This window comes from Neovison vison, chromosome 3, assembly GCF_020171115.1.
Source record: "Neovison vison isolate M4711 chromosome 3, ASM_NN_V1, whole genome shotgun sequence".
Classification (NCBI taxonomy): domain Eukaryota; kingdom Metazoa; phylum Chordata; class Mammalia; order Carnivora; family Mustelidae; genus Neogale; species Neogale vison.
The window spans coordinates 153,125,480-153,150,097 of NC_058093.1; the positions used below are offsets into that span (position 1 = coordinate 153,125,480).

Consider the following 24,618-nt stretch of genomic DNA (forward strand, 5'->3'; position numbering starts at 1 on the left):
GTTCCTCCATTTCTAATGTAACTGTCATAAAAGTAAAAATTTCTCTACATATGTGAGACCAAGTTAACCTTTTTTATTTAAGACATTGAATATAGTTTAGAGGTCTCAAGAAGAAAGTGAGTCTTTCTTGTGTTTACCTGTAAGTTTGTTTTCTTCCATTTTCTTTTTTCCTTCTTCATACTGCAAGATTCCTTTTTGTATACTTTATTGTTGTTGTTGTTCATGAGATTCTTCTATAGATTCTTTCAGGGCAGGTCTACAGGATACACAAACTCTTTTCATTTGTCTTCACCTAAGAATGAATTTATTTCCCCTTCATAACTAAATGGTAATTTTGCCAGATATTGAAGTTGGGGTTGGCATCTTTTCTTTTCATCTTTTCTTTTAACATTTGAAAATATTGTTACTTCCTTATGGCTTGAATGATTTCTGACAAGAAATTACCTGTGATTTTAATTGTGTTTTCTTTATATCAAAGTGTCACTTATCTCTTGTAGCTTTCAAGATTTTTTCTTAGTCTTTAGTTTCCAGAAGTTTGACCATAATACATGTTGACATGAATTTCTTTGAGTTTGTCTTATTAGGAGTTCAGCCAGCTTTTGAATCTGTAGGTATGTCTTTTAACACATTTAGGAAATTTTCAGCTATCATTTCTTCAAACACCCTTTTTAAGTCCCTCCTTTTCTTCTGGGAGTCTGTTAATATGAATGTTCATTTATTATAATCTCAAGGCTTCCCTGAGGGTTTTATTTATTTTTTTTTCATCTTGTCTATGTTAAGATTTCTATTGTTCTGTCTCCAAGTTCACTCATTATTTTTACTATACTCTTCATTATGCTATTGAGCTGCCTTAGTGAAAAAGAGAAGGATTGTTCTGTGCTTGACCTTAACAGGTAGTGTATGAATACATGACTCAGTCTTAACCTTCAATGCTCTTTTTTTTTTTTTTTAAGATTTTATTTATTTATTTGAGAGAGAGACAGTGAGAAAGAGCATGAGCGAAAGGAATGTCAGAGAGAGAAGCAGACTCCCCATGGAGCTGGGGGCCGGATGCAGAACTCGATCCTTGGACTCTGGGATCATGACCTGAGCTGAAGACAGTCGTCCAACCAACTGAGCCACCCAGGCGTCCCCCACCCTTCAGTGCTCTTATAGAGAGTATTGAATACAGAGTAAATAATACAAAGTGGAAAGATATTTAGTGTTCATTTAAAGTAATAATGGCACTGATAGTGTGTTGTGAAAAAAACAAAACAAAACAAAACACAGTGTTGTGTCTGAAAGTGGTCTGCTGAAAGGATGGAAGCATTTTGGCCAAATTCTTTATATTGAAATAAGGTTGCTTTTTTATTCTTAGCCTGCTAGAGCTATCACCTTGGATTCTGAGCCTCATCCACATCTAGATTTCAACTTTTGTTCAATTCTGTGATCTCTCATTATCCTTACATTTGATTTAATATATTTCTCTTCTATTCATCTTCGCCCAAGCCCCCAAGATAAGCAAATTTGTTTCTGTCACTTGTAACCAAGAAATATAACAGATACAGAAATCAGTACTGAGACAGTCATATAGATATCAGACATGTAAAGAAAATGGAGAAAGCCTCAGACTTTCATTCTTGCCTAGCTGGGATAAAAGGGAGTGAATATTCCATTATTTTTTTCAGAATGAGAATCTGGCAACTCAAGATATGTAGTTTGAAAAGGAGTGTCAGAAATTTCAGTTGTATTCATATGGAATCAAATGTCCATTGAGGACAAGGCTCTGGATGCTGGGCCCTTGAACAGTATAAGGGGCATGAGGAATTCAGTTACTGCAGAAGGTAATTGCTGCTTCTGAATGAAAACAGAAGAAAAAAAAAAAGATAAAAGTCCTCAGCTATCTAATTAAATAGTATAAAATACTACAAATAATATAATTTTTATAAAAAATCACTACTTGTATTGGTTTATTTTATGTGTTAACTTGACTGGACTAAAGGATGTACAGATAGCTGGTAAAATATTTTCCTGTGTATAAGTGCGAGTGTTTCTGGAAGAGATTAGCTATTGAATCGTGAAGAAGATAGCCCTCACCAATGCAGGTTATTATCAACCCATCTGTTGAGAGCCTGAATAGAATAAAAGGCAGAGGAAGGACAAATTTACTCTCTTTATTTGAGCTGAGACCCCCATCTTCTCCTGCCCTCAGAAATTGGCATCCCTTGTTCTTGAGCATTCAGATTGTGAACTTGATTCATGCCTTTGGCCCCCCAATTCTCAGGACTTTGGAATCAGAGAGGGACTTAACACCATTAGCCCCCTTGGTTGTCAGTCCTTTGGATTCAGACTAAATTGCACCATCAGCTTTCCTTCTCTAGCATGTAGGTGGCAGATTGTGGTTTCCATAATAATGTGAGTTAATTCCTATAATGAATCTCTTTATAGATAAATACGTAGATAGAGATAGAGATAGATCCTATTGGTTCTGTTTTTCTAGAGTATCCTGGTTAGTATGAGAGTGAGGGTAGTGATCAGAATTGTCAAATAAGCAGGTATATTTAGAGACTACTATATGGTTATGAGGGTTACTGGGAAAAAAACAATGAGCTGCCCACTAAAGTCCTTTTTTGATTTTTAGGGCTTCTCGGTTATTTCTCAAGCCTGAATTAGTTCACAGTTCCACAGTTCCTTGGAGGGAGAGGAGTCCATATACTTTTAAGAAAAGACAATGTAACACCACCAGAATTTGTATTCTTTTTTTTTTTCTACCCTTTAACAATATGCCTAGACTGAAAGGATACAGGAAAAATTAAATCATCAAAAATGTCAGGACTTTTAGCACCTTGGCCCTGAGAACACTAATTCCTATTCACAAAATTAGTAAGCTTACTAAACTGAGTCTTCAACTTCCTGGAGGAGGGATTATAGAAATAGCAAATTTGAACCACTGAAAGTCCATTCCTACTGCAATAATAAATTCTCAGGTGCCTGGGGAATTCTCAGAGGTGAATGCAACTGTTAAGACTTAGAAGATGGTAGGGGAGATAATTCCTACACATTCTCATTGCATCTTCATGTGACCAAATAAAAAAGACACATGTAACATTGAAGAAGAACAATGGATTACATGATAACGATAGCAAAAGCAAATTTCTTACTAGAGGAAAATTGCATTGCCCCTAGTATGTGGTGACAAGTGTTTCGTCATTAGTCTGATAAAGAGAAAACAGAAGAAGCAGTTAACTTGCACCTGGCAAGTATAATATCTTACTCTTAGCAATGTGCTCTAGTATTCTTCAAGCAACTAGGCAAAGAGAGAAAGAAAGCATTGTATCAGTTGGGGTGATCGATTTTTACTGTCAAGCAAAAATGGGTTTTTGCAACACACGTTTGCCAGAGAGAAGTTATGGATGGAACTTAGGGGGTCTACTACAAGATGTAGTAGTAAAGGTTAATGGAAGACTAACTGGTAAAGCTAATCTACAGTTATTACATAGGTATGTGGGCATATTTGGAGGAGTAATGATTGACAGGAAACTTAGGACTTCTGGTGAACTTTTGAGTCTGTTTTTCAGCCCCAGTTTAGGTTCATGGTGGGAATGGTTTGTGAAACCCTATTGAAGTGTACTTTGATGTGCATTTTTTTGTGTATTATATACTTCAGTAAAAAGGTTTTATTTAAGTTAGTAGAAGACTCAGCAACCTAATATAATTCCTCAGAAATAAAAGTTTTTTCAACAGCATTGGTTAAGTGCTCTAGTCAGCTGAGGAACTAGCGGAAAACAAAGCATCCTTAAGTTGGAGTGGAAGACAAGAGTCATAAATACCAGTGGTACCATTGGGACTAGTTGCAGACACAGAGACTGTAGTGTCCCATGTAGCCCCCGACATTTTTGTTGCTGTTGTTCTCACATTTATTTATTCATTCATAGTATTTTTATTTACTTTTCTATATATTTAGTCACTATATTTTTATAAAGTGTTGTATTGTTAATTATATTGATACTTCAATCAATATTTTGTGAAATATCAGGAGAGAATCAAATTGATGAGTATGCTTTACCACCAAATCATGGATTTAAGAGTTGGATAGGGTAACTTGTGGATCTGAATTATTTCCTTTGAGGAGGTATTGAGTATGGTTTTTGGTTTTAAGAGGGACATGGACAGAAGGAAGAAGTAATCTTGTGTATGTAGGGGTAAGAGAGTACCTGCTGATGATAGACAGGCACATAGATTGATCATAATAGTTATTTGCCAGTTTTTTTAATCAACTGGAATTTAATCCTCCTTCCTATTTTGGAAGAATCCTCAATTATTTTTGGTATTGGTGGGGGTAAGAGAGTCCAGCCAACTACTAGAGAAGCTATGAAAAAGTAACCATCTCTCTTCCACTTTCAGCAAAATGATGTGAAAACATGAGTAGGTCATGGGAAACTGGATATTTCTACCCAAGACTTTGAATTTGGGGTTGGTAACACAAAGGCTAAGAGATTAGAATTCATACTGGGTACATGTAGAGGTAGAGGAGTACTAGGTGTATTGTCCATATTGATGGTGTTCTGGTCAGATAGTTCCTGGTGATTTTGTGCTTGCTACTTCTTACCCTCCCGAGGTTTGCTTTGAATATGGCCCTCCAACTCTGTTTCTACCAATATTTTCATCTAAAATTATATTTTTTATAAATGGCAGTGAAGGAATTTTAGCCTTATGTGAGACCTCTTCTTAGGAATAGGAAGGTTTGTCTAGTTTTTTGTCTGAGACACTTAAGAACTTGAGAGGATGTCAGCTGACCCTCTTTCCTAAAATTCTGCAATATAACTATAACTTTAAGTTGCAGTGCCATATCTTCATCAGTGCTTTTTGCAAGGGCCTGAACTATGCACTCATACTAGATTAAGGCAGTTCATTTCTACTTCCTAAAGCTGCTTCTCATTTATCCACATTTCCCATCCTAGTACTAACCAGGCCCAACCCTGCTTAGCTTCTGAGATCAGACGAGATCAGTGCGTTAAGGGTGGTATGGCCATAGACTCATTTATCCACATTTCAAAATTAATTTACAACTACTGAAAATGGACTGGTATATTTTAGGACCTGCAGATAAAATAAGCTTCAATCGTGATCAAATCGAGCTGTAATTGCCAGTTCTTAGGTTATGCTTCCATCTCGTAGCTCTCTAATATTAAGGTTCTGACTTCAATGCATAAGCTGAGATATTTCTTTATCCTTTAATGACACTGTTTATCATATGCTGAATTCTGTGCTTCGTCTTGGAAGTATAAAAGCAAGTACTCTATTGTGTCTGTCTTTAAGAGCTTAAGAAATATTAAGGAAAGGAGACCTATAAACATCTAATTCTTTGTAATATTCTAAAGTCAAGAATCTGCAAAATGTGCGTAAGAATACAGAGCAACAACAACAACAAAAAAAAAAAAAAAAAAAAAAAGAAAAGCATACAGAGCAACACTTTGGCCTGCAATAAGAGGATGGCATTCAGGGAAGATTTTCTAGAGGAGTTGCCACCAGAGATAGATATTGAAGGATAAAGGAGTGATTCTATAGGCAGAGGACATAAAACTGTGCAGAGTATGTGCCTGGCAGTATAAGCCCTAAGGAGTGCAACAAATGAATATATGTTGAGTCATTACAGCCAGACTGGCATCACAATGTAAAGTATGAGCTATGATTAGTAAGCAGTGGTTCTAGAGAGAGAAAAAGGCCAAAGATAGATCCTGTGCACCATGTGTTATGGATTGAATATTTATGTCCCCAAAATTCATATGTTGAAACCTTAACCCCTAACTGATGATATTTAGAAGAGGGCCTTTGGGAGATAATTAGGTTTAGATCAGATCATGAGGGCGGAACCTCTATCATAGGAGCACTTCCTTATGAGTCCTAAATGATTTCCTTATAAGAAGAGGGAGAAAGTCCAGAGTTCTCTGTCTCTGTCTCTTTCTTATGGGAGGAGCCAGTAAGGGGGTTTTCACTCCCTTACTGAATCAAATCTGCTAGCATCTTCATTTTGGACTTCCTAGTTTCCAGACCTGTGAAAAACAAATGCCTGCTTTTAATACCACTTGTTCTATGGTATTTTGTTATAACACCCTGAACTGATGAAGACATCATGGTAAAACTTAAAAACAGGGGTACCTGGGTGGCTCAGTGGGTTAAGCCTCTACCTTCAGCTCAGGTCATGATGTCGGGGTCCTGAGATTGAGCCCAGCATCCGGCTCTCTACTCAGCAGAGAGCCTGCTTCCCCCCCCACCCCGCCCTGCCTGCCTCTCTGCCTACTTGAGCTCTCTCTCTCTGTGAAATAAATAAATAAAATCTTAAAAAAAACAAAAACAAAAACTTAGAAATAGCAAAATGGTAATTGAACAAGAATTCAAAGAAAAAATTGGAACATAAAATTAGTAGGATTTGCTAATGGGTTGGCTGTAGCAATGAGGCTGCAGGAGGGCTCTACATGGGATCTTGGTTTTCTTCTTTAATCAGAGAAAATAGAAGAGTTAGTATGGTTGAAGCCAGGTATACAATATTATAATAAATTAAACATAACTAAATTCTTTGTAATGAGGCTTGGGCAAAATGAAAGCTTGAGGGGATAATCAGGTTTCTCAGTCCTGGTGAATCATATTAGCTTATCTAGAACTGAAGTAACCAGGCACAGGAAGTAAGGAATATTTCAGCCCATGTCTTACTGGAGCCAGCTACATTAAGTTTCTTTACAACTGTGACTTCAGTGACATTAACTTGGTAGCTTTATATTAGCCATGACGGAAAGTACTTGTGCCATAGAAATAGGCAAATGCTACAAATCAGTACTTGACATTTTCTTTGCCTAGAGAGTCCATTATTAAACATTTACCAGGACACTACTGGATCTTCCACAGAGGTACACACTCAAAAAAACAAAACAAAAAAAACCTGCAAAGGTATTCATATAAGTAGCACAAAAAACACTAGAAGCAGTTCTAGAAGGACCATAGTCATCATGATAGAAAACAAACAACCAAACCAAAAAACCCACAACCTATAGCAAGAGTGTATATGAGTAGATGATGTAGGTTCCAGGTTGGGTGCTTTATAGATTCTCCATCTAAACTTAAATAAATTACTTGACATCTGTGTGTCTAAGTGTTTTTTCCTGTCAAATGGAAATAATGATTTCTACAGAAGAATAAATGTTAAAAGCTAAGTGATTATTATGATTCTTATGAGAAGTTTGACTTGCTACACACATGTGAGATATTATTTATAACTCAGGGTTCTGAAATCCACAAAGTATATTCAGACTATACAGGTATCACTAGATCTTGCCTTAGGCACCATCTTACTTGACTTAAATTCTTTAAACTCTAGTGGTCTACAAGGGATTTAATGGGTTTCTGAGGATTGGGATTGTCATATGATTAGCCCTTTCTTTCACATGCATTAAACACCTCTACATTGGAGTTGGTATGTTTTGCTATCAATAAAGGGGAGGTGGATCTTTTCTGATATTTTTGCTTGGAAACCTAGAACTGCAGCTTAATTCTTGTTAAGTGCCTGAGAGCATGACATTGATGATTTTAGAATCAACTCAAATTATTTTTTACCATATTGGAATGTGTTTCCGTGTTATTTTTTTCTGGTTCAATTTCTGAAGAGGTCTTGTGATGCTGCCCAGTGAGTGGGAGCTACCAAATCACAACCACATACTGGTTCTGTTGGATACCAGTACTCTGCCCTTCCAATATAAAATGCTATTCTTTGCCCTTAACACAAACAAACAAAAAAAATTTTTTTAAGGTTTTACTTATTTGAGATAGAGAGTGAGCGAAAGAAAGAGCAGGAATGGGGAGCAGAGGAAGAGGGAGAAGAAAACTGAGCAGGGAGCCCATCAGGTAGCTCTATCCCAGGACCCTAGGATCATGACCTGAGCCAAATCAGACGCTTAATGGACTGAGCCAACCAGGCGCCCACAAACAAACAAACAAACAAACAAAATTAAACTAAGTTTCAGTTGTTTATACTTAGAATTGTCTGCCTCTCTTCCCTATCCTCATTGTAAGCAGTCTGCCCTTCCAGGCTCACTTTTAGTGCCCCCTCCATGAAGTTACTCCAGTGATTCAGCTCCCAGTGATTCTTCCACTTCTACAGAAACAGTTCTTTTAGATTTGATTATGTTCTAGTTTATAGAATGCATGTGAGCTCATTTCTTCTGAAGAAAGTAATCCTTTGATAGTAGAGACAAAATCATTTTGTCTTATTGTACCTTTCATAATATGTGGCATGGGGTAGACCTGGAATAATTTCTATATGAATACTTCCTGATATATATAAGCATATGTGTATCAAAAATAACCATATTTAGAACTAACACAGACATGTTCCATACACATTCAGGTAAATAGATGATAGAATTTAAAAACAAATGTGGTCACTTAATATATACGTGATTGAATGATGTATTTATAGAAGAGATTTTTTGAAAGTTAATTTATGTCCATTATATTTGAAGCCACTAACTTCTTAAAAGGTTTTCCTCCCTCCCCCCTGATGAATATCTAATTAGTGTGCTTTAAATTTAGAAAACATGAATTAATTGCTGAAACTATTTCTTTGGAGAATTGGTACTAAAAAATCCCCCTGAAATAATAACATTTTCAGATAAATTGTGAGGATGCTCAGCCGGCCCCTTTGCTCATCGTTCTGACAAAAGGGATGTCATGCTTTATTTTGTTATTAATTCTCTCTTAGTAAAGGATTATAAAAAAAATAATAATGTGGAGAAACAAAAGCTGCTAAATGTAGCAACTCCTATGGCATTTTTCCTGCTGAGTCTCAGCTGTTTCACTCAGTCTGAGAAGGTGCCCCATGAGGGCACATGGGTTTTGAGTACAAAGTGGCTGCTCTCTGATGGTGCCTGATATCTAAACCACTTCCTTACACTTTAGTAAAGCAGACAGTGTTACCACAATCCTCCTCATATTCTTGGTCACCATTGTAGTCCAATAACATTAGACATGTGTATCAAAAATATAATGTAAAGTTCCTTTCACATGCCTTCATTAATTTATGAATTCCTCCATTATTCATCCATTTATTTATTCATCATTCATCAAATAATTCAGTGCCTCTTGAGAGCATTTTATACACTGGGAATATCACAGTAAATATAGTATTCCTCACATGAAACTTACCTGGGAAGACAGATATTAAATAGATAATCACACATAAATAGATATTAAATAGATAATCACGCAGATAAACATATGGAGTGGGACAGTGAAATTCCCTCATCTACAATGTGAATGTGCAAAGACAATGTACTTTTCAAAATTTTGTCTGTAACATTTCTGATTTTTTTCACTGGCATTTCCCACCCACTGTCTTGGTAAAAAAATTAAATGTTCAATATAATTTGAACTCATTATGATCCACTAACTTGATAACACTGTGCATCCCTCAGATATTGTCTTCCTGTTGTCCTCTCCAAGGTGGAATCTACAGGAATGAGGGAAGGGATGTGTGTCCCTGGGGTAGGATGAAAAGAGTTCCAGGGCATGTACTGGGTTCCTCCTCCTCCTCTTCTTTTTTTTAAGATTGTATTTATTTGAGAGAGAGAGAGAGAGAGAAAGCATGAGTGGAGGGGGAGGGCAGAGAGAAAGAGACAAGCAGACTTCCTTTTCAGTGGGGTGCCCTATGTGGGGCTCTATCCCCAGGACCTTGAGATCATGCCCTGAGCTAAAGTCAGACACTTAAATGACTCAGCCACCCAGGTGCCTCTAACCTGCTGGATTCTGATGCTGAAATCAATGACTGGTGAACCTGTGGTCCATACTTAGGCCCATCTCTGTGCCCCAGAAAATTATTTACCATCTCCCCCCTTGCCAATTACACTTTTCCTTGGTTCTCACTGAGTATGTTCATGAGCCTTTACTTCTTTTCTTCTTTTGGTCCTCTGGCCTCCCTGAGTAGGCAATTTACACCAGCATACCAAGCCCTATGAGAGGCCAGCTGTCTTTCAATTCTAAATCCATGCCACAGAGGAAATAAAAACAGCTGTGGAAATAAACATCAAGCCCTCTCTCTGCTTGGTTATGATAGGTTGTCAAATTCACTTGGATATGGTATCTCTCCAGGTCTACATGTGACAGCCTCCTCCTGGAGGCACAAACAGGTATCAGGGCAAGCCCTCAGCATCTTCTTGACTCTTTGCTGGCCTTTATCCAACCCGTGAAGCTGGGAAAGAGCAAACTTTTCTTTTACTTCCCCTGAGATGCTCTCCAGATGCATAGAGCTGGTCCAGCTGCCAGATCCTCCTCTGGAGAGGGATCTTCTTTCCATTGTGCACCGAGTCCCTAGGCTTAGCCCTTTATATGATAAATGTGAGATATTAAGGACACCTGGACAGCTTCCTCAATTGATACTTAACTGCTTTAATAGTTTTTTTTTAATGTGAGAAACTAAATATTACTTTGATATTTTGCTTTTACATTTTTTTTGTTACAAAATATTATATCTCCCACAAATGGGAACCATATATGAGTTCTGTTACTTAGAAATCTTATATTCAAACAAAATAGGAAATAATATCAAAATATTAGTCCCGTAGTAGGTTCCATAAAGGAAAAAATAAAAGGTGCATTAGGAGAGTATAACTGGGGAATATACATCTCTGAGGTGGAGAAGACTTGAGTAGGAGTTATGATGACATCTAAAGGCTAAGTATGAGTTACCCAGAACCTGAAATCTTGGATGTTCCCTTCCTTTTTCAAATTAACTGAAACAGGCTACATTGTAGGACATTTAACTCAGAGTAATACCTGCCACACAGCAGATCTCATCATACTTTCAGCCACACCTATGTACAAATCACGCCAATTGTTCAATAAACCCAGTCACCTAGAATGCCTCAGTGAAATCTTTTTTAAGCATGTATTGATAATCTGTCTGCTTCTTCCTTCTGGCTTGGAATGTACTCCTCCATTAAAGCTGAATAAGATATCCCTCTGTTCAAAAGCAGTCAGAGGCTTCCCTCTGATTTGGAGAAGAAACCCATATCCTGCTACTTTTCCTGCATCACTCCCTGCTCCAGTCATGATCAGCTCCTCTCTGTTTCTTCAATAGCCTTTTTTTTTTTAAGATTTTATTTATTTATTAGACAGAGATCACAAGTAGACAGACAGGCAGAGAGAGAGGCAGAGAGAGAGGAGGAAGCAGGCTCCCCGCCGAGCAGAGAGCCCAATGCGGGGCTCGATCCAAGGACCCAGGGATCATGACCTGAGCCGAGGGCAGAGGCTTTAACCCACTGAGCCACCCAGGCACCCCACCTCTCTGTTTCTTGATCAGGCCACTTCCCTATCAGAAACTCATATGTGCTTATCTCACCTGGAACAGACACCTGCCAGGCTATGTGCACATGATTCATAATCTCACATCTTTCAGGTGTCTGCTTAGATGTCATCTCATTAGTGACACTTTTCTCACTATCATACTTAACATCGACTTTCTGCCTCCTCACTTTTCCCCTTTTATGCTTTCTTTTGCTCCATAGTGCTATCACCACCTGACATGACATTTATTCTACATATTCATTTTCTGATCATTTTTTCCTCTTCCTTTCTTCCTAGCATGTTATACTTGGTCAGAGAATTTAGTGTTTTGTTCACTACAGAGTTCCCAGTGCCTAGGACAGTGCTTATCAACATAGAGATGTTAAAAGAATGAACAAGTAAATGAATAGATGGAGGGTAGAACTTTCTCCAAGGTTTCTCTCATCTGCACATACATATATATATATAAACATGTATCCATATATAAAAAGCACTACATTATTTTTATTCCCCAAACTTCCTGCTTTGGGGAATCAGGGACATGATGGTAGAGCAAAATTCTTCCCCACTTATAATGAGGAAATACTTTTCAAGAGTAGATACCTCTCACAGTAATTGTCTTGAGAAATTCAGTAATCTGTTTTTCAAGCTACTTTAAATGGAACACAGGTACTTCAAAGGTAAGGAGCAATGTTGAACTAGATGAATCATCAATACAGAGTAAAGGCCATCATTTTAGTATGTGCCTATCAGATCTTGAAGAAAGGTCACTTAAATGCAGAAAACAGAAAAAAAATCATAAATTTTGATTTACCGAGTTATAAGTCTCTGTTTAAAGATAAGGTTATAGGAAATAAAAAACACACAGAGGATACCATAGCTGCTTCTTCATCCAGAATATAATTTTATGGTAAAACTGGATAAACAGACTTTCATATTATTATGCAGTTAAGTAGTGATACTAAGATTTCTTTAAGAAATTTTTATTATGATTACATTTAAACAAATAAAAATAGACAAAATAGTGTAATGAACACTGCTATGCCCAGTACTTAATTTTAATGATTGCCAACATCCTGCTATACCATATAGTAGTTTGAAGTCTTTTTGAGATACAAAAGATAAAATGGCTTTACCTTCTTCCTTTTAAAGGATAATTAGGAAAAATCAAATGTATTTAGTATCTTTTCAAAATGTGTGCTCATAGTCTCAAAACATATAGGATTCTGAGTATTTAAATCATAGGAACACAATTCAAGAAGACCACATTTACTGGGTAGGTTTTGTTATTATCCTTACTTTTGAGGAGTAAAACAAATATCAGGGATTTGGGGAAACTTGGTGAAAGTTATATAAGTAGTAATTGAGCGAGCAGAGGTTTGAAGTCATGCTTTCTGTGTCCTAGAATTATTTTGCAATTAAACAGGACTGTTTAATGAGAGCTTAATTTCTATTTTATCATGGATTTTGTTCCTAATTAAATCTACTTTTCACTTTCTTGAATTATCCTTATATTATTTACTGAATCTGAACAAATAATACTGATTACATATAATGTTACATGATTTTGTTTATTGTGTGATTATTATAATCTATCCAAGGAGACGTCCAGTGTCTTATGTTCTATACATTAACAAATGAAAGGATTATTAGCAGTGTATTTTTAAAATACCTCTGCCATTCTAAGTTATATACTAATTCTAAAGCTAACACGTAAGTACATGTTTTTAATCATAGAAGATATTATATCATAAGAAAATTAAAGGGCAATTTTACTTTTTTAATTAATCTTCTTGTTTTAAAACAAGAGGAAGCATGGATACACTGATACCTCTTCATGAGTTGTTTCTGCTATAGGCTCATTGAAACTTGGATAACGCAACTCTCAGCATGATAAAATGATGAAAACAATTGAAAAAACTGACAGACTTATTAAAGTCCAGATTAACGAGTCTGAAAATTCTGCCATTATTTAGTAGCTTTTAATTTTTTTTTCATTATTTTTTTCCAATTTATTTATTTTCAGAAAAACAGTATTCATTATTTTTTCACCACACCCAGTGCTCCATGCAAGCCGTGCCCTCTATAATACCCACCACCTGGTACCCCAACCTCCCACCCCCCCGCCACTTCAAACCCCTCAGACTGTTTTTCAGAGTCCATAGTCTCTCATGGTTCACCTCCCCTTCCAATTTACCCAAATTCCCTACTCCTCTCTAACACCCCTTGCCCTCCATGCTATTTGTTATGCTCCACAAATAAGTGAAACCATATGATAATTGACTCTCTCTGCTTGACTGATTTCACTCAGCATAATCTCTTCCAGTCCCGTCCATGTTGCTACAAAAGTTGGGTATTCATCCTTTCTGATGGAGGCATAATACTCCATAGTGTATATGGACCACATCTTCCTTATCCATTCATCCGTTGAAGGCCATCTTGGTTCTTTCCATAGTTTGGCGACTGTGGCCATTGCTGCTATAAACATTGGGGTACAGATGGCCCTTCTTTTCACGACATCTGTATCTTTGGGGTAAATACCCAGGAGTGCAATTGCAGGGTCGTAGGGAAGCTCTATTTTTAATTTCTTGAGGAATCTCCACACTGTTCTCCAAAGAGGCTGCACCAACTTGCATTCCCACCAACAGTGTAAGAGGGTTCCCCTTTCTCCACATCCTCTCCAACACATGTTGTTTCCTGTTTTGTTAATTTTGGCCATTCTAACTGGTGTCAGGTGATATCTCAATGTGGTTTTAATTTGAATCTCCCTGAGGGCTAATGATGATGAGCATTTTTTCATGTGTCTGATAGCCATTTGTATGTCTTGATTGGAGAAGTGTCTGTTCATATCTTCTGCCCATTTTTTGATGTGTTTGTCTGTTTCGTGTGGGTTGAGTTTGAGGAGTTCATTATAGATCCTGGATATCAACCTTTTGTCTGTACTGTCATTTGCAAATATCTTCTCCCATTCCGTGGGTTGCCTCTTTGTTTTTTTGACTGTTTCCTTTGCTGTGCAGAAGGTTTTGATTTTGATGAAGTCCCAGAAGTTTATTTTCGCTTTTGTTTCCTTTGCCTTTGGAGACGTATCTTGAAAGAAGTTGCTGTGGCTGATATCAAAGAGATTACTGCCTATGTTCTCCTCTAAGATTCTGATGGATTCCTGTCTCACGTTGAGGTCTTTTATCCATTTTGAGTTGATCTTTGTGTACGGTGTAAGAGAATGGTCGAGTTTCATTCTTCTACATATAGCTGTCCAGTTTTCCCAGCACCATTTATTGAAGAGACTGTCTTTTTTCCACTGTATATTTTTTCCTGTTTTGTCAAAGATTAATTGACCATAGAGTTGAAGGTCCATATCAGGGTTCTCTACTCTGTTCCACTGGTCTATGTGTCTGTTTTTATGCCAGTACCATGCTGTCTTGGTGATCACAGCTTTGTAATAAAGCTTGAAATCAGGTAAGGTGATGCCGCCAGCTTTATTTTTGTTTTTCAGCATTTCCTTAGCAATTCGGGGTCTCTTCTGATTCCATACAAATTTTAGGATTATTTGCTCCAGCTCTTTGAAGAATGCCGGTGGAATTTTGATCGGAATGGCATTAAAAGTATAGATTGCTCTAGGCAGTATAGACATTTTAACAATGTTTATTCTTCCGATCCAAGAGCATGGAATGGTCTTCCATCTTTTTGTGTCTTCTTCAATTTCTTTCATGAGTGTTCTATAGTTCCTCAAGTACAGATCCTTTACCTCTTTAGTTAGGTTTATTCCAAGGTATCTTATGGTTCTTGGTGCTATAGTAAATGGAATCGATTCTCTAATTTCCCTTTCTGTATTTTCATTGTTAGTGTATAAGAAAGCCACTGATTTCTGCACATTGACTTTGTATCCTGCCACATTGCTGAATTGCTGTATGAGTTCTAGTAGTTTGGGGGTGGAGTCTTTTGGGTTTTCCATATAAAGAATCATGTCATCTGCGAAGAGAGAGAGTTTGACTTCTTCATTACCAATTTGGATACCTTTTATTTCTCTCTGTTGTCTGATTGCTGTTGCTAGGACTTTAAAGCTTTTAATTTTTTAACCTTAGATAGTGGAATTCATTATAAATAGAAATTTGGTTTTCACCTATATATAAAACATGGGGAAATTAAACTAGATAATATACATATAAATTCATTAAAATTAATGAATTACATTCAGACTTTCAGTAGATTTGATTTAAGAAGATAGAATTACAAAAAAAAAGGAAGATATAATTATAGAGATTTTGAAAATTTTTTGAGAAAAAAACATGAACCACATAACTCCATAGTTGGAGTATGTCATGAAATCAGTAACTGTGAGTATGGCTGTTACTGGCTAAATTGTATCCCTCCAAAATTAATATGTTGAAGGCCCACCACCTCAGAATGTAGGTAGGAGATAGGGCCTTTAAGGAGGTAATTAAGTTAAAATGCAGCTGTTATGTAGGTCCTTATTTACTTATTTATCTATCCATTCATTCATTTATTTAAAATTTTATTCTATTTTTAGTGTTTCAAGATTCATTGTTTATGTACCATACCCAGTGTTCCATGCAATACCTGCCCTCTTTAATACCCACCACCAGGCTCACCTAACCTCCCACCTCACTCCCCTCCAAAACCCTGTTTTGTTTCTGAGAGTCCACAGTCTCTCATGGTTCATCTCCCCCTCCGATTTCCCCCTATTCACTTTTCCTTTCCTTCTCTTAATGTTCTGTTATTCCTTGTGCTTTACAAGTAAGTGAAACCTTGTGCTTGACTTATTTCACTCATAATCTCCAGTCCCATCCATGTTGATACAAAAGTTTGGTATTCATCCTTTCTGAATTGGACCATATCTTTTTTATCCATTTGTCTGTTGAAGGGCATCTTGGCTCTTTCCACAGTTTGATGATTGTGGACATTGCTGCTATGAAGACTGGGGTACATATGGCCCTTATTTTCACTACCTCTGTATCTTTGCAGTATATACCCAGTAGTGCAATTGCAGGGTCATAGGGTAGCTCTATTTTTAATTTCTTAAGGAATCTCCACACTGTTTTCTGAAGTGGCTGCACCAACTTGCGTTCAGGGTGGGCCCTCATTTAATCTGATTAGTATCTTTGTGAAAAGAGGAAATTCAGACACACAAAAGGACACCAATGATGCACATTTGGACAAAGACCATGTGAGGACATAGGAAGAAGTCCAGCCATCTATAAGCCAAGGAGACAGACTTCAGAAGAACCCAAATCTGCCAACACCTTGATATTAGACTTCTTCCTCCTGAACTATTGAAAAATTCAATTTCCATTGTTTAGGCCACCCAGCCTGTGGTATTTTGTTATGGCGTTTGTCATAAACTAGGACACCTGCTTTTTATGAAATTCAGATAACTGTTGAAATGTCAGATGCTGATCAAGAATTTGTCCTACTTTTCTCTCTGCTTCAAGGACATCTTTGAGCCACCTTCTTTGAGCCAAAGAAATATGGATTTTATAAGGAGTATGCCATTATGTAACTCCAGATTTCACTGAGCATCATAATTGTTTTTAGTTTAGCACTAATATATAGGTGCAGAAAGTTCTTTCTCTCTTCTTCCTCACTCTTCTAGGTACCCAGTGCCACAGCCCCTTCTCTTTAGTTTGCAACTGTCCTAAGTGAGTGTCTACAATAGAGTATATTATTGTCTATATGGGAAAACTACACAGGTTTAAGGAAAGTCTTATAGCACAAAATATGCTCTTCTGCTCAACAGTCAGCAGATAAAGCTCAAGGACCCTAACAAGGGAAAGGCACAATTTCCTTTTCAATGCATCTCTTCTAGGATTGCCTTTTCATTCTGTTTCTCTTTAAACTCCTTTGACTGCTTTTATTCTTTCCTGAAAAATTAATTTCCTTGTGCACTTCTTCAGTGGATTTTATTGAACCCACTGAATCCAGAGTCTGAATAATTAGCAAACAAATAGCTCAAGGACAGAGCACTAGGTCTTCTGACTGTCAAAGGAATTGGAAAGAATTACTTGGATTCCATTCTTGTAAAGAAAGCAAAGAAAGAGAAAGCCAACAGCCAAGTTTACATATCAAAACAGTCTTAACTTTGATATTCTGCACTTGTTTTTGCCTATATGGTATTATTTCAGGAAAGCCAGAAATACCACTGAAATTTCCTCATAAATATCTCTCCTACACTGACACTAAGTGTTTTAATTTAAAATCTTACCTTTTTAATTTCACTTTAACATGGGACCTATTTGGAGAAGAAAGGAATGAGATGAAACCAAAAGCATCAGGTACTGCATTTTTTCTTTTTTTAAAGATTTATTTATTTTGGAGAGAAAGAGAGCAGGGTCAGGGGCAGAGGGAGAGAAGTTCAAGCAGACTCCCCATTGAGCATGGACCCGGATGCCTGCTCCATCTCATGACCCTGCCATCAGGACCTGAGTTGAAACAAAGAATCAGACACTCAGTTGACTTAGCCACCCGGGCACCCCCCGCTACTGCATTTCCAACATCGTAGCAGTAATGAGTTTCTCCAGAGAGGTGCCTGTAAAGACAAGTGATCTGCTATAGAGCTGGACTTACTCTCCATCATACATACACGCACACATACCCACAAATATATATGCACTATGGCCTTCCATGCCTCGAAAGTATCCTGAGTGAATAAGATCCCTGGAGGCCAAAGGGCACTAACTTGGGATATCTTGAACTTCAAAGTTAATCAATTTTGCTGACGATTTACTCACTGTACTGACTGGGGTGTAAAGGAGAGTTCATATAATTTTTATGACAGGATTTATGTTTGTGTTCTGACTTCTTTAACCAGTAGCTATGCAAATTGGAGATAATTTATCAGAGGATTCAAGCATAAATACTGCCAAATCACTGCCCTCCACCTGCAGTCTATTCTCAGTTGCGCCTATAGGACAGTAAGTATACTACCTTAAGGATGGTGAACTGTCCTCACCTAGAGCCATTCATTCACTCAACTGACAGATACTCACTGAGAACCTACTACATAGCAGACATTGTTCTTGGCCAAGAGGTTGGACTAATGAACTTTGCAATGTTCCTGGTGAAGCTGGAGGAGACAGACAAAAAGAAATGATTTTAATAACTATACTACCAATGAGTATCCAATTAGTATATATAATCCAATTTTTATACACGCACAAACATAAACACACTGTGTTTTGGCAAATCTAAGACCATATAAGCTTTTTTTATTTTTTCTTTTAGAGATTTATTTATTTATTAGAGAAAGAGAGAGAGAGAGCATATGAGTTGGGCCAGGAGAAGGAGGGAGAGGGAGAGAGAAACTTTAACAGACTCTGCTGAGTGTGGAGCCCCATGTGGGGTTCAATCCCAGGACCCTGAGATCATGACCTGAGCCAAAACCAAGAGTCAGCCTCTTAACCAACTGAGCCACCCAGAGGTGCCCCAGATCTAAGCTTTTAATATCAGAATATGTCTTATAATGAATAATCTCTTGGATTCAATGAACTATGACAAGTTTTTAAAGCAAAATAAAATAGACCAAGGTAAGGAACAGGATGTAGGAGTTACCATATTTAGATAGAGAGCCCAGGGAAACCTTAACAGTGAGGTAAGAATTAGAAGAATCCAACATTAGGGCAATCCAATGTATTAGAATACCTTGCATGTGAAAGTATTCTATAAGATCCCTGTGCCAGAGCCAATTGAGGTCAGCCGTGGAGGGTACAGGAGCTTTTGCCACTCAGAGCTGACCTGGTCCGAGTGCCTATGCTGGGCTTTAGATGGGGAGTCTTTGCTGGTGACTGTTGCTTCAGCCCTCCTGGTGTAGCCATGACTCAGGTTGTTCTGCTGTGTTCTATCACCTCCTCCTAAAGACTCTTCCTGACTTATTTCCACATTTGGACACTGAAGAATGTAACATCTTGATTAACTAACTGGATTAAACACCACAGCATTCTGAAATTGTTTGATCATTGCAGTGATCTTGATTGGAAGATGAAAAAAATGCTTGAAGAATTCATACACTGAAAAGAGGACCAAGAGCAGGGGACATGGCAGTGTGATTCGTAAAAGACTTTCTAATCCCATAGAGGAATCTGAAAAATAAATTACAGGCATACCTTGAAAAAAAAAATCCCTTGTGCCTTAGTAATAAAGATAAAATTGAGATAAAATTTATATTTAATAAGAATTCACCCATCTGAAGTGTACATTCAACTATTTTTAGTGTATTTAGAGCCATGCAAACCTCACTGTGATCAATTTCAAAATATCATCACCCCAAAAAGAAACCCATATACGTTAGTAGTTATTGCCTATTTCCCCCAGACCACCTAGGCTTAGACAAGCATTCTACTTTGTGTCTCTATAGATTTGCTTATTTTAAACAATTTTATGTAAATAACATCATATAATATGTAGTCTTTGGTTTCTTTAACTTAGTATAATGTTTTCAAGGTTCATTGATGTTGTAAATGTGTATCATTACTTCATTCCTTTATTTTTGATGAATAATATTGCATTGTATGGATATATCAAACCCAATTAGATGTATTAGATCATATATCTAATATATCTAAGGATATATTATTCTTTCATCAGTTAATGCATATTTGGGCTGTTTCTACTTTTTTTGCTATTATGAATAATTCTTCTATGAACCTTTAAGTACAAGTTTTAGTAAGGACATGTGTTTTTTCATTTTCTGGGGTATATACCTAAGAGTGGAATTGCTGGTTCATACGATAACTGTGTTTAACTCTTTGAAGAACTGCCAGACTGTTTTCCACAGTGACCTCGCTGTTTCATATTCCCACCATCAGGGCATGAAGGTTCTAATTCTTCCACCTCCTCACCAGCACTTTTTTAATTTTTAGTATAGCATTCTAGTGGTTTTGATTCACGTTTCCTTGATGACTAATGGTATTGAGTATATTTTTATTGGCTATTTGTCTACTTTCTTTGCAGAAATGTGAGTTCACATCCTTTGTCCATTTTTGATTGGGTTATTTGATTTTTTATTACTGAATAGTAAGAGTTCTTGTATATTCTAGGTAAAAATGCTTTATAAAATATGTGATTTGAAAATATATTTTCTGAGAATTGACGAGTGGTATGACTTGTTCAGCTATATATAAGGAGTAGTAGATCTCTTCCCATGCTCCAAATTCTAGTGTGATGTGTCAGGAATTTTTACTAAACATATCATTTTTGGGTTGGGACTGAATTTAATATCCTGTTGCAAGCAAGTTGCAATAATTGTATGAACTTACACTTTGCAGCATAAAATTCTCTTGGCTTACTTTATTCTATTCTATTTTATCTTATTTTATTTTATTTGGCAAATTCTTGAATTCATGTCACACTATGGAAGAGTCTGCATATTTCAAAAGCAAGGCAGTAGGGTCAGGGCTCAAGGTCAACTCAGCTGACAGAATAGACTCTGGATCTTGGTTTGTTTCTAAAATAAACTCAGACCTCAAGGGTCATCATCTGGCTAGGTCAGCGGCTGAAGCTTTTTTCAAGATGACTTGATGATTAGTGAAGGGGTCAGCGTGTTTGCCTTGGTGAAAACATAAATCCAGTCTTGAATAATTAATTCAATTATTCATAATGCATGGTAAAAGGGTGAAGCTCCAGGAAGATAAAGGGTTTCCCAGCAGCAATTCCTATCCAACGCTTATGTCAGTAAGGAAAGGATGAAGTGCCAGAACTCATGTAAATAAAACACAGATCCTTAGCAAAGCAACACTTCTTAGCACCAATGTGCTTGTAAACTGGTCATTCTCTTCTTAGAAGACCATATTTGGAATATCATAGCTCTAAAGCAGAAATTCAGTAGTAAGAAATATTTGTCCTGTTTGATAAAAAGAGTGCCTTTTGAAAAGTGTTATTTCAGTGAAACACCAAAATATGATTGAAAGAAGTGTGTTCATAGTAATAAAGGGACAGAAGCCTTTTGGGTCCCTTTAGTGTCCTTTTTAAGCAGAAAGAAAAAAGGAGCATGGTATTGTATGTCTCTCAATCTGCTTTCAAGATCCTAGTAATTAATTTTAAAATAAGTTAGTTTTGGTCAAAGTACTAACATGAGAATTTATATATTGTGTTTTATTTTTCAGCCTCTCGATAGATAAGTAAATAAAAATAAAGAAATACAGACGTAAATAGGTGGATGAAAAGAATAACAAAACATTTAAGGAATCCACACCTGCTTCCTCTTTATTAATTGGTAAAAAAAGTTGAAAGAAGAAATGAACACACAACAGAAGGAAGAGGAGAGAGGAAGGATAAGTAGAAAAAGGAAGGGAGGAAATCAGTAATGAAGGCAATTTTAGAAATAAACAATGAGGAAGAAACCAAAATATTTGCAGATGTATCATTTCTTTGAAGCTTCACAACAGTTTTTCAGGGTAGATCTTATTGACTAATTTTAGGGATGAGGAAGTTCAAGTTTAGCGAGTTTAAGGAACTTTTTCAAGTTCATAGCTAAGAAGTCCTGGGTCTCATTGTCCCATAAAGGAGACTTGGGGTAGATTAACCATAAATGCCAATCCAGGTGGAAGGCAATAAGCATTGATTTTCCTAAGTGTTACAGGCCCAATGGCCTTTAGTGCTTGCTAAGGTTTCACATTGAGACAGTCAGGAATATACCCCCAAGGATGTCTTCTGTACAGTAAAGATGTTTCACTATTGATCTACTCTCTCCAATATGTATTTTTTTCTCAATTTATTTATTTTCAGTAAAACATTATTCATTATTTTTTCACCACACCCAGTGCTCCATGCAAGCCGTGCCCTCCATAATACCCACCACCTGGTACCCCAACCTCCCACCCCCCCCCCCCGCCACTTCAAACCCCTCAGATTGTTTTTCAGAGTCCATAGTCTCTCCAATATGTATTTTTAAAGCATTCTCTGATTTCCTTATTTTCCTGCTCCATAAGGTTCTACCTGTAACTTCAGACTGTCTGATGGGACATTTGAATGTGATATATTTGCATGAACATATGTGTATATGTATTTTGGTATACATATTATTATATGTTATGTGTGTATGTATTTTCAAATTGCTGAAATCAACTTTTATAGTTGTTCTGACAAATTTTCCAGAAGAAACAAAGCATAGATGTTAAGAGCTTCGAATTTGGAGCATGACTTCTAGTATGTGACTCTCTCCTCTGCCACTTATTAGCAGTGTGATGTGGAAAAATAACTTAACCTCTCTCGGCATTAATTTATTCATCTGTATAATGGTGGAATATGAATGAAGATAGGTAGGTCTCTTAGAATAATGTCTGACACATAACAAGCACTACATAGTGTTTCCTGGTTCTTGTGCCTGCCTAGCTGCAACGAGTGAGCAACTCATTTGTTCTCCTCTACTCTGGCCTTCCTTATTCTCTTCTCCATAAGACAGCCAAAGAAATCTTCCCTTTAGGTAACATCACTCTCCATAATAAGGCAGAAGTTCCTTTAAATGGCTTCTGAAGTTCTGTATTGTCATGGTCAGAATCAGTCTACATCTTTGACTCATCTTAAACATAGTCCTTCATTCATACCTCTCAGCTCCTCAGATTTTCCCCAGAAAATTTCTCCTTTATTACATAATAATATCCTACTGATCTTTCAGAGCCCAGCAGCTTGAGAGTCCCTTCTTCAAGAAACCCTTGCTGACCTTTATACTTAGTGAAATTTCTCACTTCTGGTTTTCATAAACCTTTCTATTTCTTCTACATACAATTTTTTACTGTTGCAACTTTACATTTGTTTTTACTTAGTTATTTGCATAATAGTTATACCCCTTGTTAGAATGTGAACTCTAAAAGGACGAGTACCTTTGTTTTTGCTCATCAGGGTATCCCAGATGCTTATAGATGTGCATTCAATATGGATCAAATATATGTTGAAACCTTATCTCCAATGTATAATGTTTGGAGGTAGAGCCTTTAGGAAATCAGTCATCATTTAGTTAGAACCCTCATCAGTGGAATTAGTGCTTTATAAAAGAAGTCCCAAAGAGATCCTTCTCTTCTTCCTCCTTGTGAGGTTACAGTGAAACGATGGTTATTAATGAGGAAGCAGGTCTTCCCCAAACTCTCAGCCTTCTGGCAGCATGGTCTTGGAGTTCCCAGCCTCGCAAACTGTGAAAAATGTATGTTTGTTGTTTATAAGTCAGTCAGTTTATAGTTACATTCAGTTGTTACAGCAACCTGAATGGACTAAGACAGTAAGTAATTGTCAAGTGAATGAATGGTTGAATGAAGCTTGCGTGTGTCAGGTAGGAGGAATTTGATTTTTAATTGAAACACTGACAACTCCTACAGGACTGAATAAAAGAACTTCAGGGAAAGGGTGGGTATGGTTGCCACTTAGAATATAGTATAAGAGTACCTGATACTGGGACTTGAGAAGGAGCTGCCAGCTGAGGAAGGGGAAGTCAAGGTGACAGTAGAGGGGTCCCAAAATAAACTTCTCTGATCTGAGAGTCTGAGCTGATAAAGTAACAATATTTACACTGCTTCATACAGGGATAAGCTGAAATGATGAATTGCTACATTTCTTTGGCTATGTTTTGCAAATAAAATTCAGATTTTAATTTTCTGCCAGAATGTCTGAAGTCCAGCTCAGACCCCATTGCTACACCATTTTCAAAATACCATTGTTGCCTTTCTGCGTGATGTCTGTCAGCCTAGTCATTCTGAAGTAGGGGCAGGTTGGAAGTATGTGGTTTTGTAACCCAGTGTCATCATTTTATAATAGGCTCTAAACACAAGTTCCATCTGTTTCGAGACAGAGTGATCCAATCTGATTTATTCTGATTTGCCTCCAAAAAATAGAGCAAGGACAAAAAAATTCAGTCTTGGTTAATCTCTAAAGGGTAAACATAAAAATCATTATTAAAATGAGATTAAAAATTATACATCCATTTTACATAAGAAAAAGCCCAAGCCCAGAAATATTAAAATTTGCTAAACGTCTCACAGCTAATCATAGCAAGTCTTTTAACATCTAGTCCAAAACCAGATCTCATATTCCAAAATAGCTCTTTGAGTTAAATTACTAAAAAAGAGTGGGGGTGGATTATTATACTTGTTCTCTTTTACGCCACTCTTCTGATACCTGAACATGCAGGGGGGAAAAAAGTGCAAAAGTGGCTCCTTCAGATATGTGAGGCTTGGCTAAATATCTGTTTTAAATGAGAATATGCAACTTTTTATATGAAGGGTCAGATAGTAAAAATGTTTTGCTTATGGGCCATACAGTGTTTACTGTGAATACTCAGCTCTGCTATTGTTGTATAAAAGTAATATG

General features: G+C 36.9%; 1 pseudogene; it reads left to right on the plus strand.

Annotated features, from left to right (window-relative positions):
- The first annotated feature begins 17,939 nt into the window (after positions 1–17,939).
- Positions 17,940–19,414, plus strand: LOC122903569 (annotated as a pseudogene).
- Positions 19,415–24,618: the final 5,204 nt, after the last annotated feature.